Below are 16923 nucleotides of genomic sequence, written 5' to 3'. Positions count from 1 at the left end.
CTAGAGCGAAAAGGACTTCAATTAGTGACCACCCCCAAAAAATCGAAAAATCCACCCAAAACCTAAAAAAAATGAAATTTTTATATGAAAAACTTCTTTTGCCCATATCTCCTAAACTAAGCGTCCTAGAGCGAAAAGGACTTTAATTCGTGACCACCCCGACAAAATTGAAAAATCCACCCAAAACCTAAAAAAAAATTGAAATTTTTGTATGAAAAACTTCTTTTGCCCATATCTCCTTAAATATGCGTCCTAGAGCGAAAAGGACTTCAATTCGTGACCACCCCCAAAAAATCGAAAAATCCACCCAAAACCTAAAAAAATTTAAATTTTTATATGAAAAACTTCTTTTGCCCATATCTCCTAAACTAAGCGTCCTAGAGCGAAAAGGACTTCAATTCGTGACCACCCCCAAAAAATCGAAAAATCCACCCACAACCTAAAAAAATTTAAATTTTAATATGAAAAACTTCTTTGGCCCATATCTCCTTAAATATGCGTCCTAGAGCGAAAAGGACTTCAATTCGTGACCACCCCAAAAAAATCCAAAAATCCACCCAAAACCTAAAAAAATTGAAATTTTTATATGAAAAACTTCTTTTGCCCATATCTCCTTAAATATGCGTCCTAGAGCGAAAAGGACTTCAATTCGTGACCTCCCCAAAAAATCGAAAAATCCACCCAAAACCTAAAAAAAATTAAATTTTTATATGAAAAACTTCTTTTGCCCATATCTCCTTAAATATGCGTCCTAGAGCGAAAAGGACTTCAATTCGTGACCACCCCCAAAAAATCGAAAAATCCACCCAAAACCTAAAAAAAATTAAATTTTTAAATGAAAAACTTCTTTGGCCCATATCTCCTTAAATATGCGACCTAGAGCGAAAAGGACTTCAATTCGTGACCACCCCCAAAAAAATCGAAAAATCCACCCAAAACCTAAAAAAATTTAAATTTTAATATGAAAAACTTCTTTTGCCCATATCTCCTTAAATATGCGTCCTAGAGCGAAAAGGACTTCAATTCGTGACCACCCCCAAAAAATCTAAAAATCCACCCAAAACCTAAAAAAATTGAAATTTTTTATATGAAAAACTTCTTTTGCCCATATCTCCTTAAATATGCGTCCTAGAGCGAAAAGGACTTCAATTCGTGACCACCCCCAAAAAATCGAAAAATCTACCCAAAACCTAAAAAAATTGAAATTTTTATATGAAAAACTTCTTTTGCCCATATCTCCTAAACTAAGCGTCCTAGAGCGAAAAGGACTTTAATTCGTGACCACCCCGACAAAATTGAAAAATCCACCCAAAACCTAAAAAAAAATTGAAATTTTTGTATGAAAAACTTCTTTTGCCCATATCTCCTTAAATATGCGTCCTAGAGCGAAAAGGACTTCAATTCGTGACCACCCCCAAAAAATCGAAAAATCCACCCAAAACCTAAAAAAATTTAAATTTTTATATGAAAAACTTCTTTTGCCCATATCTCCTAAACTAAGCGTCCTAGAGCGAAAAGGACTTCAATTCGTGACCACCCCCAAAAAATCGAAAAATCCACCCAAAACCTAAAAAAATTTAAATTTTAATATGAAAACCTTCTTTTGCCCATATCTCCTTAAATATGCGTCCTAGAGCGAAAAGGACTTCAATTCGTGACCACCCCCAAAAAATCGAAAAATCCACCCAAAACCTAAAAAAATTTAAATTTTAATATGAAAAACTTCTTTAGCCCATATCTCCTTAAATATGCGTCCTAGAGCGAAAAGGACTTCAATTCGTGACCACCCCCAAAAAATCTAAAAATCCACCCAAAACCTAAAAAAATTGAAATTTTTTATATGAAAAACTTATTTTGCCCATATCTCCTTAAATATGCGTCCTAGAGCGAAAAGGACTTCAATTCGTGACCACCCCCAAAAAATCGAAAAATCTACCCAAAACCTAAAAAAATTGAAATTTTTATATGAAAAACTTCTTTTGCCCATATCTCCTAAACTAAGCGTCCTAGAGCGAAAAGGACTTTAATTCGTGACCACCCCGACAAAATTGAAAAATCCACCCAAACCTAAAAAAAAATTGAAATTTTTATATGAAAAACTTCTTTTGCCCATATCTCCTTAAATATGCGTCCTAGAGCGAAAAGGACTTCAATTCGTGACCACCCCCAAAAAAATGAAAAATCCACCCAAAACCTAAAAAAAATTAAATTGTTATATGAAAAACTTCTTTTGCCCATATCTCCTTAAATATGCGTCCTAGAGCGAAAAGGACTTCAATTCGTGACCACCCCCAAAAAATCGAAAAATCCACCCAAAACCTAAAAAAATTGAAATTTTTATATGAAAAACTTCTTTTGCCCATATCTCCTTAAATATGCGTCCTAGAGCGAAAAGGACTTCAATTCGTGACCACCCCCAAAAAAATGAAAAATCCACCCAAAACCTAAAAAAATTGAAATTTTTATATGAAAAACTTCTTTTGCCCATATCTCCTTAAATATGCGTCCTAGAGCGAAAAGGACTTCAATTCGTGACCACCCCCAAAAAATCTAAAAATCCACCCAAAACCTAAAAAAATTGAAATTTTTTATATGAAAAACTTATTTTGCCCATATCTCCTTAAATATGCGTCCTAGAGCGAAAAGGACTTCAATTAGTGACCACCCCCAAAAAATCGAAAAATCCACCCAAAACCTAAAAAAATTGAAATTTTTATATGAAAAACTTCTTTTGCCCATATCTCCTAAACTAAGCGTCCTAGAGCGAAAAGGACTTTAATTCGTGACCACCCCGACAAAATTGAAAAATCCACCCAAAACCTAAAAAAAAATTGAAATTTTTGTATGAAAAACTTCTTTTGCCCATATCTCCTTAAATATGCGTCCTAGAGCGAAAAGGACTTCAATTCGTGACCACCCCCAAAAAATCGAAAAATCCACCCAAAACCTAAAAAAATTTAAATTTTTATATGAAAAACTTCTTTTGCCCATATCTCCTAAACTAAGCGTCCTAGAGCGAAAAGGACTTCAATTCGTGACCTCCCCAAAAAATCGAAAAATCCACCCAAAACCTAAAAAAAATTAAATTTTTATATGAAAAACTTCTTTTGCCCATATCTCCTTAAATATGCGTCCTAGAGCGAAAAGGACTTCAATTCGTGACCACCCCCAAAAAATCGAAAAATCCACCCAAAACCTAAAAAAATTAAATTTTTATATGAAAAACTTCTTTGGCCCATATCTCCTCAAATATGCGTCCTAGAGCGAAAAGGACTTCAATTCGTGACCACCCCCAAAAAATCGAAAATCCACCCAAAACCTAAAAAAATTTAAATTTTAATATGAAAAACTTCTTTTGCCCATATCTCCTTAAATATGCGTCCTAGAGCGAAAAGGACTTCAATTCGTGACCACCCCCAAAAAATCTAAAAATCCACCCACAACCTAAAAAAATTGAAATTTTTTATATGAAAAACTTCTTTTGCCCATATCTCCTTAAATATGCGTCCTAGAGCGAAAAGGACTTCAATTCGTGACCACCCCCAAAAAATCGAAAAATCTACCCAAAACCTAAAAAAATTGAAATTTTTATATGAAAAACTTCTTTTGCCCATATCTCCTAAACTAAGCGTCCTAGAGCGAAAAGCACTTTAATTCGTGACCACCCCGACAAAATTGAAAAATCCACCCAAAACCTAAAAAAAAATTGAAATTTTTGTATGAAAAACTTCTTTTGCCCATATCTCCTTAAATATGCGTCCTAGAGCGAAAAGGACTTCAATTCGTGACCAACCCCAAAAAATCGAAAAATCCACCCAAAACCTAAAAAAATTTAAATTTTTATATGAAAAACTTCTTTTGCCCATATCTCCTAAACTAAGCGTCCTAGAGCGAAAAGGACTTCAATTCGTGACCACCCCCAAAAAATCGAAAAATCCACCCAAAACCTAAAAAAATTTAAATTTTAATATGAAAACCTTCTTTTGCCCATATCTCCTTAAATATGCGTCCTAGAGCGAAAAGGACTTCAATTCGTGACCACCCCCAAAAAATCGAAAAATCCACCCAAAACCTAAAAAAATTTAAATTTTAATATGAAAAACTTCTTTTGCCCATATCTCCTTAAATATGCGTCCTAGAGCGAAAAGGACTTCAATTCGTGACCACCCCGAAAAAATCTAAAAATCCACCCAAAACCTAAAAAAATTGAAATTTTTATATGAAAAACTTCTTTTGCCCATATCTCCTAAACTAAGCGTCCTAGAGCGAAAAGGACTTTAATTCGTGACCACCCCGACAAAATTGAAAAATCCACCCAAACCTAAAAAAAAATTGAAATTTTTATATGAAAAACTTCTTTTGCCCATATCTCCTTAAATATGCGTCCTAGAGCGAAAAGGACTTCAATTCGTGACCACCCCCAAAAAAATGAAAAATCCACCCAAAACCTAAAAAAAATTAAATTTTTATATGAAAAACTTCTTTTGCCCATATCTCCTTAAATATGCGTCCTAGAGCGAAAAGGACTTCAATTCGTGACCACCCCCAAAAAATCGAAAAATCCACTCAAAACCTAAAAAAATTGAAATTTTTATATGAAAAACTTCTTTTGCCCATATCTCCTTAAATATGCGTCCTAGAGCGAAAAGGACTTCAATTCGTGACCACCCCCAAAAAAATGAAAAATCCACCCAAAACCTCAAAAAATTGAAATTTTTATATGAAAAACTTCTTTTGCCCATATCTCCTTAAATATGGGTCCTAGAGCGAAAAGGACTTCAATTCGTGACCACCCCCAAAAAATCTAAAAATCCACCCAAAACCTAAAAAAATTGAAATTTTTTATATGAAAAACTTCTTTTGCCCATATCTCCTAAACTAAGCGTCCTAGAGCGAAAAGGACTTCAATTCGTGACCACCCCCAAAAATTCTAAAAATCCACCCACAACCTAAAAAAATTTAAATTTTAATATGAAAAACTTCTTTTGCCCATATCTCCTAAACTAAGCGTCCTAGAGCGAAAAGGACTTTAATTCGTGACCACCCCGACAAAATTGAAAAATCCACCCAAACCTAAAAAAAAATTGAAATTTTTATATGAAAAACTTCTTTTGCCCATATCTCCTTAAATATGCGTCCTAGAGCGAAAAGGACTTCAATTCGTGACCACCCCCAAAAAAATGAAAAATCCACCCAAAACCTAAAAAAAATTAAATTTTTATATGAAAAACTTCTTTTGCCCATATCTCCTTAAATATGCGTCCTAGAGCGAAAAGGACTTCAATTCGTGACCACCCCCAAAAAATCGAAAAATCCACCCAAAACCTAAAAAAATTGAAATTTTTATATGAAAAACTTCTTTTGCCCATATCTCCTTAAATATGCGTCCTAGAGCGAAAAGGACTTCAATTCGTGACCACCCCCAAAAAAATGAAAAATCCACCCAAAACCTAAAAAAATTGAAATTTTTATATGAAAAACTTCTTTTGCCCATATCTCCTTAAATATGCGTCCTAGAGCGAAAAGGACTTCAATTCGTGACCACCCCCAAAAAATCTAAAAATCCACCCAAAACCTAAAAAAATTGAAATTTTTTATATGAAAAACTTATTTTGCCCATATCTCCTTAAATATGCGTCCTAGAGCGAAAAGGACTTCAATTAGTGACCACCCCCAAAAAATCGAAAAATCCACCCAAAACCTAAAAAAATTGAAATTTTTATATGAAAAACTTCTTTTGCCCATATCTCCTAAACTAAGCGTCCTAGAGCGAAAAGGACTTTAATTCGTGACCACCCCGACAAAATTGAAAAATCCACCCAAAACCTAAAAAAAAATTGAAATTTTTGTATGAAAAACTTCTTTTGCCCATATCTCCTTAAATATGCGTCCTAGAGCGAAAAGGACTTCAATTCGTGACCACCCCCAAAAAATCGAAAAATCCACCCAAAACCTAAAAAAATTTAAATTTTTATATGAAAAACTTCTTTTGCCCATATCTCCTAAACTAAGCGTCCTAGAGCGAAAAGGACTTCAATTCGTGACCACCCCCAAAAAATCGAAAAATCCACCCACAACCTAAAAAAATTTAAATTTTAATATGAAAAACTTCTTTTGCCCATATCTCCTTAAATATGCGTCCTAGAGCGAAAAGGACTTCAATTCGTGACCACACCAAAAAAATCGAAAAATCCACCCAAAACCTAAAAAAATTGAAATTTTTATATGAAAAACTTCTTTTGCCCATATCTCCTTAAATATGCGTCCTAGAGCGAAAAGGACTTCAATTCGTGACCTCCCCAAAAAATCGAAAAATCCACCCAAAACCTAAAAAAAATTAAATTTTTATATGAAAAACTTCTTTTGCCCATATCTCCTTAAATATGCGTCCTAGAGCGAAAAGGACTTCAATTCGTGACCACCCCCAAAAAATCGAAAAATCCACCCAAAACCTAAAAAAATTAAATTTTTATATGAAAAACTTCTTTGGCCCATATCTCCTTAAATATGCGTCCTAGAGCGAAAAGGACTTCAATTCGTGACCACCCCCAAAAAAATCGAAAAATCCACCCAAAACCTAAAAAAATTTAAATTTTAATATGAAAAACTTCTTTTGCCCATATCTCCTTAAATATGCGTCCTAGAGCGAAAAGGACTTCAATTCGTGACCACCCCCAAAAAATCGAAAAATCTACCCAAAACCTAAAAAAATTGAAATTTTTATATGAAAAACTTCTTTTGCCCATATCTCCTAAACTAAGCGTCCTAGAGCGAAAAGCACTTTAATTCGTGACCACCCCGACAAAATTGAAAAATCCACCCAAAACCTAAAAAAAAATTGAAATTTTTGTATGAAAAACTTCTTTTGCCCATATCTCCTTAAATATGCGTCCTAGAGCGAAAAGGACTTCAATTCGTGACCACCCCCAAAAAAATGAAAAATCCACCCAAAACCTAAAAAAATTTAAATTTTTATATGAAAAACTTCTTTTGCCCATATCTCCTAAACTAAGCGTCCTAGAGCGAAAAGGACTTCAATTCGTGACCACCCCCAAAAAATCGAAAAATCCACCCAAAACCTAAAAAAATTTAAATTTTAATATGAAAACCTTCTTTTGCCCATATCTCCTTAAATATGCGTCCTAGAGCGAAAAGGACTTCAATTCGTGACCACCCCCAAAAAATCTAAAAATCCACCCAAAACCTAAAAAAATTGAAATTTTTTATATGAAAAACTTATTTTGCCCATATCTCCTTAAATATGCGTCCTAGAGCGAAAAGGACTTCAATTAGTGACCACCCCCAAAAAATCGAAAAATCCACCCAAAACCTAAAAAAATTGAAATTTTTATATGAAAAACTTCTTTTGCCCATATCTCCTAAACTAAGCGTCCTAGAGCGAAAAGGACTTTAATTCGTGACCACCCCGACAAAATTGAAAAATCCACCCAAAACCTAAAAAAAAATTGAAATTTTTGTATGAAAAACTTCTTTTGCCCATATCTCCTTAAATATGCGTCCTAGAGCGAAAAGGACTTCAATTCGTGACCACCCCCAAAAAAATGAAAAATCCACCCAAAACCTAAAAAAAATTAAATTTTTATATGAAAAACTTCTTTTGCCCATATCTCCTTAAATATGCGTCCTAGAGCGAAAAGGACTTCAATTCGTGACCACCCCCAAAAAATCGAAAAATCCACTCAAAACCTAAAAAAATTGAAATTTTTATATGAAAAACTTCTTTTGCCCATATCTCCTTAAATATGCGTCCTAGAGCGAAAAGGACTTCAATTCGTGACCACCCCCAAAAAAATGAAAAATCCACCCAAAACCTCAAAAAATTGAAATTTTTATATGAAAAACTTCTTTTGCCCATATCTCCTTAAATATGGGTCCTAGAGCGAAAAGGACTTCAATTCGTGACCACCCCCAAAAAATCTAAAAATCCACCCAAAACCTAAAAAAATTGAAATTTTTTATATGAAAAACTTCTTTTGCCCATATCTCCTAAACTAAGCGTCCTAGAGCGAAAAGGACTTCAATTCGTGACCACCCCCAAAAATTCTAAAAATCCACCCACAACCTAAAAAAATTTAAATTTTAATATGAAAAACTTCTTTTGCCCATATCTCCTAAACTAAGCGTCCTAGAGCGAAAAGGACTTCAATTCGTGACCACCCCCAAAAAAATGAAAAATCCACCCAAAACCTAAAAAAAATTAAATTTTTATATGAAAAACTTCTTTTGCCCATATCTCCTTAAATATGCGTCCTAGAGCGAAAAGGACTTCAATTCGTGACCACCCCCAAAAAATCGAAAAATCCACCCAAAACCTAAAAAAATTGAAATTTTTATATGAAAAACTTCTTTTGCCCATATCTCCTTAAATATGCGTCCTAGAGCGAAAAGGACTTCAATTCGTGACCACCCCCAAAAAAATGAAAAATCCACCCAAAACCTAAAAAAATTGAAATTTTTATATGAAAAACTTCTTTTGCCCATATCTCCTTAAATATGCGTCCTAGAGCGAAAAGGACTTCAATTCGTGACCACCCCCAAAAAATCTAAAAATCCACCCAAAACCTAAAAAAATTGAAATTTTTTATATGAAAAACTTATTTTGCCCATATCTCCTTAAATATGCGTCCTAGAGCGAAAAGGACTTCAATTAGTGACCACCCCCAAAAAATCGAAAAATCCACCCAAAACCTAAAAAAATTGAAATTTTTATATGAAAAACTTCTTTTGCCCATATCTCCTAAACTAAGCGTCCTAGAGCGAAAAGGACTTTAATTCGTGACCACCCCGACAAAATTGAAAAATCCACCCAAAACCTAAAAAAAAATTGAAATTTTTGTATGAAAAACTTCTTTTGCCCATATCTCCTTAAATATGCGTCCTAGAGCGAAAAGGACTTCAATTCGTGACCACCCCCAAAAAATCGAAAAATCCACCCAAAACCTAAAAAAATTTAAATTTTTATATGAAAAACTTCTTTTGCCCATATCTCCTAAACTAAGCGTCCTAGAGCGAAAAGGACTTCAATTCGTGACCACCCCCAAAAAATCGAAAAATCCACCCACAACCTAAAAAAATTTAAATTTTAATATGAAACACTTCTTTTGCCCATATCTCCTTAAATATGCGTCCTAGAGCGAAAAGGACTTCAATTCGTGACCACACCAAAAAAATCGAAAAATCCACCCAAAACCTAAAAAAATTGAAATTTTTATATGAAAAACTTCTTTTGCCCATATCTCCTTAAATATGCGTCCTAGAGCGAAAAGGACTTCAATTCGTGACCTCCCCAAAAAATCGAAAAATCCACCCAAAACCTAAAAAAAATTAAATTTTTATATGAAAAACTTCTTTTGCCCATATCTCCTTAAATATGCGTCCTAGAGCGAAAAGGACTTCAATTCGTGACCACCCCCAAAAAATCGAAAAATCCACCCAAAACCTAAAAAAATTAAATTTTTATATGAAAAACTTCTTTGGCCCATATCTCCTTAAATATGCGTCCTAGAGCGAAAAGGACTTCAATTCGTGACCACCCCCAAAAAAATCGAAAAATCCACCCAAAACCTAAAAAAATTTAAATTTTAATATGAAAAACTTCTTTTGCCCATATCTCCTTAAATATGCGTCCTAGAGCGAAAAGGACTTCAATTCGTGACCACCCCCAAAAAATCTAAAAATCCACCCACAACCTAAAAAAATTGAAATTTTTTATATGAAAAACTTCTTTTGCCCATATCTCCTTAAATATGCGTCCTAGAGCGAAAAGGACTTCAATTCGTGACCACCCCCAAAAAAATCGAAAAATCTACCTAAAACCTAAAAAAATTGAAATTTTTATATGAAAAACTTCTTTTGCCCATATCTCCTAAACTAAGCGTCCTAGAGCGAAAAGGACTTTAATTCGTGACCACCCCGACAAAATTGAAAAATCCACCCAAAACCTAAAAAAAAATTGAAATTTTTGTATGAAAAACTTCTTTTGCCCATATCTCCTTAAATATGCGTCCTAGAGCGAAAAGGACTTCAATTCGTGACCACCCCCAAAAAATCGAAAAATCCACCCAAAACCTAAAAAAATTTAAATTTTTATATGAAAAACTTCTTTTGCCCATATCTCCTAAACTAAGCGTCCTAGAGCGAAAAGGACTTCAATTCGTGACCACCCCCAAAAAATCGAAAAATCCACCCAAAACCTAAAAAAATTTAAATTTTAATATGAAAACCTTCTTTTGCCCATATCTCCTTAAATATGCGTCCTAGAGCGAAAAGGACTTCAATTCGTGACCACCCCCAAAAAATCGAAAAATCCACCCAAAACCTAAAAAAATTTAAATTTTAATATGAAAAACTTCTTTTGCCCATATCTCCTTAAATATGCGTCCTAGAGCGAAAAGGACTTCAATTCGTGACCACCCCCAAAAAATCGAAAAATCTACCCAAAACCTAAAAAAATTGAAATTTTTATATGAAAAACTTCTTTTGCCCATATCTCCTAAACTAAGCGTCCTAGAGCGAAAAGGACTTTAATTCGTGACCACCCCGACAAAATTGAAAAATCCACCCAAAACCTAAAAAAAAATTTAAATTTTTGTATGAAAAACTTCTTTTGCCCATATCTCCTTAAATATGCGTCCTAGAGCGAAAAGGACTTCAATTCGTGACCACCCCCAAAAAATCGAAAAATCCACCCAAAACCTAAAAAAATTTAAATTTTTATATGAAAAACTTCTTTTGCCCATATCTCCTTAAATATGCGTCCTAGAGCGAAAAGGACTTCAATTCGTGACCACCCCCAAAAAATCGAAAAATCCACCCAAAACCTAAAAAAATTGAAATTTTTATATGAAAAACTTCTTTTGCCCATATCTCCTTAAATATGCGTCCTAGAGCGAAAAGGACTTCAATTAGTGACCACCCCCAAAAAATCGAAACATCCACCCAAAACCTAAAAAAATTGAAATTTTTATATGAAAAACTTCTTTTGCCCATATCTCCTAAACTAAGCGTCCTAGAGCGAAAAGGACTTTAATTCGTGACCACCCCGACAAAATTGAAAAATCCACCCAAAACCTAAAAAAAAATTGAAATTTTTGTATGAAAAACTTCTTTTGCCCATATCTCCTTAAATATGCGTCCTAGAGCGAAAAGGACTTCAATTCGTGACCACCCCCAAAAAATCGAAAAATCCACCCAAAACCTAAAAAAATTTAAATTTTTATATGAAAAACTTCTTTTGCCCATATCTCCTAAACTAAGCGTCCTAGAGCGAAAAGGACTTCAATTCGTGACCACCCCCAAAAAATCGAAAAATCCACCCACAACCTAAAAAAATTTAAATTTTAATATGAAAAACTTCTTTTGCCCATATCTCCTTAAATATGCGTCCTAGAGCGAAAAGGACTTCAATTCGTGACCACCCCAAAAAAATCGAAAAATCCACCCAAAACCTAAAAAAATTGAAATTTTTATATGAAAAACTTCTTTTGCCCATATCTCCTTAAATATGCGTCCTAGAGCGAAAAGGACTTCAATTCGTGACCTCCCCAAAAAATCGAAAAATCCACCCAAAACCTAAAAAAAATTAAATTTTTATATGAAAAACTTCTTTTGCCCATATCTCCTTAAATATGCGTCCTAGAGCGAAAAGGACTTCAATTCGTGACCACCCCGACAAAATTGAAAAATCCACCCAAAACCTAAAAAAATTAAATTTTTATATGAAAAACTTCTTTGGCCCATATCTCCTTAAATATGCGTCCTAGAGCGAAAAGGACTTCAATTCGTGACCACCCCCAAAAAAATCGAAAATCCACCCAAAACCTAAAAAAATTTAAATTTTAATATGAAAAACTTCTTTTGCCCATATCTCCTTAAATATGCGTCCTAGAGCGAAAAGGACTTCAATTCGTGACCACCCCCAAAAAATCTAAAAATCCACCCACAACCTAAAAAAATTGAAATTTTTTATATGAAAAACTTCTTTTGCCCATATCTCCTTAAATATGCGTCCTAGAGCGAAAAGGACTTCAATTCGTGACCACCCCCAAAAAATCGAAAAATCTACCCAAAACCTAAAAAAATTGAAATTTTTATATGAAAAACTTCTTTTGCCCATATCTCCTAAACTAAGCGTCCTAGAGCGAAAAGGACTTTAATTCGTGACCACCCCGACAAAATTGAAAAATCCACCCAAAACCTAAAAAAAAATTTAAATTTTTGTATGAAAAACTTCTTTTGCCCATATCTCCTTAAATATGCGTCCTAGAGCGAAAAGGACTTCAATTCGTGACCACCCCCAAAAAATCGAAAAATCCACCCAAAACCTAAAAAAATTTAAATTTTTATATGAAAAACTTCTTTTGCCCATATCTCCTAAACTAAGCGTCCTAGAGCGAAAAGGACTTCAATTCGTGACCACCCCCAAAAAATCGAAAAATCCACCCAAAACCTAAAAAAATTTAAATTTTAATATGAAAACCTTCTTTTGCCCATATCTCCTTAAATATGCGTCCTAGAGCGAAAAGGACTTCAATTCGTGACCACCCCCAAAAAAATCGAAAAATCCACCCAAAACCTAAAAAAATTTAAATTTTAATATGAAAAACTTCTTTTGCCCATATCTCCTTAAATATGCGTCCTAGAGCGAAAAGGACTTCAATTCGTGACCACCCCGAAAAAATCTAAAAATCCACCCAAAACCTAAAAAAATTGAAATTTTTATATGAAAAACTTCTTTTGCCCATATCTCCTAAACTAAGCGTCCTAGAGCGAAAAGGACTTTAATTCGTGACCACCCCGACAAAATTGAAAAATCCACCCAAACCTAAAAAAAAATTGAAATTTTTATATGAAAAACTTCTTTTGCCCATATCTCCTTAAATATGCGTCCTAGAGCGAAAAGGACTTCAATTCGTGACCACCCCCAAAAAAATGAAAAATCCACTCAAAACCTAAAAAAAATTAAATTTTTATATGAAAAACTTCGTTTGCCCATATCTCCTTAAATATGCGTCCTAGAGCGAAAAGGACTTCAATTCGTGACCACCCCCAAAAAATCGAAAAATCCACCCAAAACCTAAAAAAATTTTAATTTTTATATGAAAAACTTCTTTTGCCCATATCTCCTTAAATATGCGTCCTAGAGCGAAAAGGACTTCAATTCGTGACCACCCCCAAAAAAATGAAAAATCCACCCAAAACCTAAAAAAAATTAAATTTTTATATGAAAAACTTCTTTTGCCCATATCTCCTTAAATATGCGTCCTAGAGCGAAAAGGACTTCAATTCGTGACCACCCCCAAAAAATCGAAAAATCCACCCAAAACCTAAAAAAATTGAAATTTTTATATGAAAAACTTCTTTTGCCCATATCTCCTTAAATATGCGTCCTAGAGCGAAAAGGACTTCAATTCGTGACCACCCCCAAAAAAATGAAAAATCCACCCAAAACCTAAAAAAATTGAAATTTTTATATGAAAAACTTCTTTTGCCCATATCTCCTTAAATATGCGTCCTAGAGCGAAAAGGACTTCAATTCGTGACCACCCCCAAAAAATCGAAAAATCCACCCAAAACCTAAAAAAATTGAAATTTTTTATATGAAAAACTTATTTTGCCCATATCTCCTTAAATATGCGTCCTAGAGCGAAAAGGACTTCAATTAGTGACCACCCCCAAAAAATCGAAAAATCCACCCAAAACCTAAAAAAATTTAAATTTTTATATGAAAAACTTCTTTTGCCCATATCTCCTAAACTAAGCGTCCTAGAGCGAAAAGGACTTTAATTCGTGACCACCCCGACAAAATTGAAAAATCCACCCAAAACCTAAAAAAAAATTGAAATTTTTGTATGAAAAACTTCTTTTGCCCATATCTCCTTAAATATGCGTCCTAGAGCGAAAAGGACTTCAATTCGTGACCACCCCCAAAAAATCGAAAAATCCTCCCAAAACCTAAAAAAATTTAAATTTTTATATGAAAAACTTCTTTTGCCCATATCTCCTAAACTAAGCGTCCTAGAGCGAAAAGGACTTCAATTCGTGACCACCCCCAAAAAATCGAAAAATCCACCCACAACCTAAAAAAATTTAAATTTTAATATGAAAAACTTCTTTTGCCCATATCTCCTTAAATATGCGTCCTAGAGCGAAAAGGACTTCAATTCGTGACCACCCCAAAAAAATCGAAAAATCCACCCAAAACCTAAAAAAATTGAAATTTTTATATGAAAAACTTCTTTTGCCCATATCTCCTTAAATATGCGTCCTAGAGCGAAAAGGACTTCAATTCGTGACCTCCCCAAAAAATCGAAAAATCCACCCAAAACCTAAAAAAAATTAAATTTTTATATGAAAAACTTCTTTTGCCCATATCTCCTTAAATATGCGTCCTAGAGCGAAAAGGACTTCAATTCGTGACCACCCCAAAAAATCGAAAAATCCACCCAAAACCTAAAAAAATTAAATTTTTATATGAAAAACTTCTTTGGCCCATATCTCCTTAAATATGCGTCCTAGAGCGAAAAGGACTTCAATTCGTGACCACCCCCAAAAAAATCGAAAAATCCACCCAAAACCTAAAAAAATTTAAATTTTAATATGAAAAACTTCTTTTGCCCATATCTCCTTAAATATGCGTCCTAGAGCGAAAAGGACTTCAATTCGTGACCACCCCCAAAAAATCTAAAAATCCACCCACAACCTAAAAAAATTGAAATTTTTTATATGAAAAACTTCTTTTGCCCATATCTCCTTAAATATGCGTCCTAGAGCGAAAAGGACTTCAATTCGTGACCACCCCCAAAAAATCGAAAAATCTACCCAAAACCTAAAAAAATTGAAATTTTTATATGAAAAACTTCTTTTGCCCATATCTCCTAAACTAAGCGTCCTAGAGCGAAAAGGACTTTAATTCGTGACCACCCCGACAAAATTGAAAAATCCACCCAAAACCTAAAAAAAATTGAAATTTTTGTATGAAAAACTTCTTTTGCCCATATCTCCTTAAATATGCGTCCTAGAGCGAAAAGGACTTCAATTCGTGACCACCCCCAAAAAATCGAAAAATCCACCCAAAACCTAAAAAAATTTAAATTTTTATATGAAAAACTTCTTTTGCCCATATCTCCTAAACTAAGCGTCCTAGAGCGAAAAGGACTTCAATTCGTGACCACCCCCAAAAAATCGAAAAATCCACCCAAAACCTAAAAAAATTTAAATTTTAATATGAAAAACTTCTTTTGCCCATATCTCCTTAAATATGCGTCCTAGAGCGAAAAGGACTTCAATTCGTGACCACCCCGAAAAAATCTAAAAATCCACTCAAAACCTAAAAAAATTGAAATTTTTTATATGAAAAACTTCTTTTGCCCATATCTCCTTAAATATGCGTCCTAGAGCGAAAAGGACTTCAATTCGTGACCACCCCCAAAAAATCGAAAAATCTACCCAAAACCTAAAAAAATTGAAATTTTTATATGAAAAACTTCTTTTGCCCATATCTCCTGAACTAAGCGTCCTAGAGCGAAAAGGACTTTAATTCGTGACCACCCCGACAAAATTGAAAAATCCACCCAAACCTAAAAAAAAATTGAAATTTTTATATGAAAAACTTCTTTTGCCCATATCTCCTTAAATATGCGTCCTAGAGCGAAAAGGACTTCAATTCGTGACCACCCCGAAAAAATCTAAAAATCCACTCAAAACCTAAAAAAATTGAAATTTTTTATATGAAAAACTTCTTTTGCCCATATCTCCTTAAATATGCGTCCTAGAGCGAAAAGGACTTCAATTCGTGACCACCCCCAAAAAATCGAAAAATCTACCCAAAACCTAAAAAAATTGAAATTTTTATATGAAAAACTTCTTTTGCCCATATCTCCTAAACTAAGCGTCCTAGAGCGAAAAGGACTTTAATTCGTGACCACCCCGACAAAATTGAAAAATCCACCCAAACCTAAAAAAAAATTGAAATTTTTATATGAAAAACTTCTTTTGCCCATATCTCCTTAAATATGCGTCCTAGAGCGAAAAGGACTTCAATTCGTGACCACCCCCAAAAAAATGAAAAATCCACCCAAAACCTAAAAAAAATTAAATTTTTATATGAAAATCTTCTTTTGCCCATATCTCCTTAAATATGCGTCCTAGAGCGAAAAGGACTTCAATTCGTGACCACCCCCAAAAAATCGAAAAATCCACCCAAAACCTAAAAAAAATTGAAATTTTTATATGAAAAACTTCTTTTGCCCATATCTCCTTAAATATGCGTCCTAGAGCGAAAAGGACTTCAATTCGTGACCACCCCCAAAAAAATGAAAAATCCACCCAAAACCTAAAAAAATTTAAATTTTTATATGAAAAACTTCTTTTGCCCATATCTCCTTAAATATGCGTCCTAGAGCGAAAAGGACTTCAATTCGTGACCACCCCCAAAAAATCTAAAAATCCACCCAAAACCTAAAAAATTTGAAATTTTTTATATGAAAAACTTATTTTGCCCAATCTCCTTAAATATGGGTCCTAGAGCGAAAAGGACTTCAATTAGTGACCACCCCCAAAAAATCGAAAAATCCACCCAAAACCTAAAAAAATTGAAATTTTTATATGAAAAACTTCTTTTGCCCATATCTCCTAAACTAAGCGTCCTAGAGCGAAAAGGACTTTAATTCGTGACCACCCCGACAAAATTGAAAAATCCACCCAAAACCTAAAAAAAAAAATTGAAATTTTTGTATGAAAAACTTCTTTTGCCCATATCTCCTTAAATATGCGTCCTAGAGCGAAAAGGACTTCAATTCGTGACCACCCCCAAAAAATCGAAAAATCCACCCAAAACCTAAAAAAATTTAAATTTTTATATGAAAAACTTCTTTTGCCCATATCTCCTAAACTAAGCGTCCT

The sequence above is a fragment of the Haematobia irritans genome, chromosome 2, assembly GCF_050003625.1.
Source record: "Haematobia irritans isolate KBUSLIRL chromosome 2, ASM5000362v1, whole genome shotgun sequence".
Classification (NCBI taxonomy): domain Eukaryota; kingdom Metazoa; phylum Arthropoda; class Insecta; order Diptera; family Muscidae; genus Haematobia; species Haematobia irritans.
This window is presented reverse-complemented; position numbering follows the sequence as displayed.